General features: G+C 45.6%; 1 non-coding gene across 1 annotated transcript; it reads left to right on the plus strand.

Moving 5' to 3' along the window:
• The first annotated feature begins 3274 nt into the window (after positions 1-3274).
• LOC129405202 (U5 spliceosomal RNA) lies at positions 3275-3391 on the plus strand. Its single transcript, XR_008630385.1, has one exon. It is a non-coding gene; the product is annotated as a U5 spliceosomal RNA (small nuclear RNA).

Genomic DNA, 3391 nt, shown 5'->3' on the forward strand with positions numbered 1-3391 from the left:
GACTAGGAGTAAGACTAGGATGATGGGACTACGATGACTGGAACTGCGACCAAAACTATCACCATGATTGTGCTCAAGGGAGAGATCCGACTATGCTGGGGAGGAGAGAAACTGACTACCAATCAGCCCGGTGACCTACTTCTCCGTACCCCCCCCCATCCTTCGTCTTTTTGTCACTGTGTGCTGGCCAGGGGAATGGTTCTTGGGTACCAAATGCTCAAGTCCCTCGTGCGCCCACACTTTCTTTTGAAACTCACATTCCCCCAAATAAATTAACGAACACACACATATATGTTAAGTTTTAAGGTCATACCTGACAATGTTCAGGGGTTACGTCTGGCTGTGCACTTAGGAATCACTCTTGGCAGTGCTCATATAGGATGCCCAAGAATGAATCCATTTTGGCCATGTGGAAGCTCATTACTATCTCTCCAGCCCCACAATTTTATGTTTGTAAAGCAAAAATTCTTGGCGAAAATGATCAAGTTCTAGAAAAGTCAAAATTGGCACAAAGAAAAATACTAGACAAATAGACCAATCACCAAAAAATTCAAAAGTGAATTAAAAACAGATTTCTTCTTTAGGAGACTCCTATAACCTGGGGGTTTCCCTCTGCTTTCTTTCTCTTTCCCTAAATAAAATCTTTTCTGAATTTGGCCAAAAAAGAAAAAAAATCTTTCTCTAAAGCTGGAATACTTAGAGATAACTTCTTTTGGGGGGCGTGACTACATCTAGCAATGGCAGGGCTTACTCTTGGCTCTGAGCTCAGGCGTCACTCGTGGCAGGGCATAGGGGACCATAAGGAAAGCAACTGCCCTGCTGGCTGTGCTACCTCTCTGGCCCATCCTTCTGGAAGGAATGTTGCTTTTCTCCCCATCTCCCCAGTGCTAGCACTGCCTCAGCTCACAGCCAATCCTGGGAACATCAGACTTCAGGGTAAACCCAGACCCACAACCCAGAGCACGTCAGGAACCAGGACCACCATCACCTTTCCTTATCACGGGTTGAGGCCACGACACCTCCAGGCAGCTGTGTCACTGGGTCACCCATGAGGATATACAAAATATGTGACTGGGGGCTCCCTAGTCTAGGGGGCGGGGGAAGCTAGGGTTCCTCTACGCACTATTGAAGGCCAGTTTCTTTAGATGCTGGGCCTGATCACTGGGGGAAGCTGGTGAGCCCACCTTGCTGCTCTGTCACCTTCCTGAAGCACAGGGCAAAAATTTCTCAGGCCTGACTACTCAGTGTCTTGAATTTTCTCCCAAGCTTTTTAATTTTGATTGTTTTGGGGCCATGCCTGGCAATGCTCAGGGGTTACTCCTGACTCTGTAATCAGGAATCACTCCTGGCGGTGCTCGGGGGACCATGTGGAACGCCAGGGATGGAACCCAGGTCAGCCACGTGCTAGGCAAGCACCTACCTGCTGTACTATCACTCCTATCCCATCACCTATGTTTCTAACAAGCACCAAGGGGATAAACTTTATTTGCTCTGGCAGCCATCAGCAAGCACTAAACTGGGCAGTTTTGCAAATGTGTTGTTTCATGCTTTTGAAGTCCTTCTCCTGACTAATTCCACCTGCAATGCCTTATGTCCAAATGAGTCACATTCTAAAGCTCCTGGGGTTAGGACTTCAATATACAGTGCTTGCTTTGGCGGCACATATACTGAAAATAGGACTTTAATCTACAAACTTTTGGGGGAGACACAATTCAACTCTAAACACCAATATCACTGGGTAATTACTGACGTTCCTTGGCAACCCTAATCTGATCATGTTATTCGTGTTAGTCTTTAGAACTTGCCAGTGACTCTCTATAGTCTCCAGGGTAAACCCAGGCTCTGAGGTTAGCACTGAAGGGGGGCGGGGTCCTGCTCACTGCCTAGAAATTCTACTCCACTCACCTGACTTTTGTGGATCTCTAATGCTCCATCCATGTGTCACTGGATATTCTATTATTACTGCTCATCCCACATACCTGTCTGCTTGAACAGAAGCTTCCATATACTGTTCAACACAGTTTTTTTTGATTCATGTATAGACAATTATTATTTTTTTTATTCATGACAATTATTTTAAAACTAAATAAATTTCTTTTTTTTTTTCTTTTTGGATCACACCCAGCGATGCGCAGGGGTCACTCCTAGCTCTGCACTCAGGAATTACCCCTGGCCGTGCTCAGGGGACCATATAGGATGCCGATAATTGAACTCGGGTGGGCCGTGTGCAAAGCAAACGTCCTACCGCTGTGCTATCACTCCAGCCCCAATAAATTTCATTTTTAATGTAAAGAGAAATCTTTACTTGGAGTAACTTAAAAAGATAGTCTGGTGCTTATTTTGGTATATATGCTACAATTGGAGTAACAGTGATTGGCCTTGTTCCTGCACAAAGATGACACGCACAATGTGATGTTTAAAATTCTTTTTTTTTTTTTTTTGCTTTTTGGGTCACACCTGGCAATGCACAGGGATTACTCCTGGCTCATGCACTCAGGAATTAACTCCTGGCGGTGCTCGGGACCATATGGGATGCTGGGAATCGAACCCGGTTGGCTGCGTGCAAGGCAAATGCCCTACCCGCTGTGCTATTGCTCCAGCCCCTAAAATTCATTTATTTTATTTTACTTATTTATTTTGGCTCTTTTGGGTCACACCCGGCGATGCACAGGGGTTACTCCTGGCTCATGCACTCAGGAATTAACTCCTGGCGGTGCTCGGGACCATATGGGATGCTGGGAATTGAATCCATGTCGGCCGCGTGCAAGGCAAACGCCCTACCCGCTGTGCTATCGCTCCAGCCCCAAATTCATTGATCTTTATGTGCCCTAAACTACAATGATTAAATTAAAATCTTTTGGGGTCAGGGAGATAGTTCAAAGCTGGTACGCACGCTGGGCCCGCGATTTGTTAAAGAGGGGAGAGAGCGGCTCCACGTTGGCCACAGCGTGTGTTCCTGCCAATCTGGCGTCTGCTCTGCCCTCTGGTGGCGGTCCTAGGCCTAGCGGGATGCGTACAAAATTTCCGGAAACCCGGGGCAGGGGCCTCAGCTCATTTACATACCCAGAATGCATTGCACAAATGCTATATTTTTATACTTAAAACCAGCCAAATTCTTTCTATTTCGATAATTTACCCCCAATAAGTATGATCCTAATTTAATATAGTTATCTGGGATGAAAGGAAAAATCATTAGCTCTTTAGGTAATATTATTACCATTGCTGTTCTAGGAGCTACGGTTACTCCAGGACTGTGTGTGCGAGCAACAAAAGCATACTCTGGTTTCTCTTCAGATCGCATAAATCTTTCGCCTTTTACTAAAGATTTCCGTGGAGAGGAACAATTCTGAGTTTTTACCCAATTTTTTGAGGCCTTGCTTTTAGCAGGGCT

The sequence above is a fragment of the Sorex araneus genome, chromosome 5, assembly GCF_027595985.1.
Source record: "Sorex araneus isolate mSorAra2 chromosome 5, mSorAra2.pri, whole genome shotgun sequence".
In the NCBI taxonomy this organism is placed as follows: domain Eukaryota; kingdom Metazoa; phylum Chordata; class Mammalia; order Eulipotyphla; family Soricidae; genus Sorex; species Sorex araneus.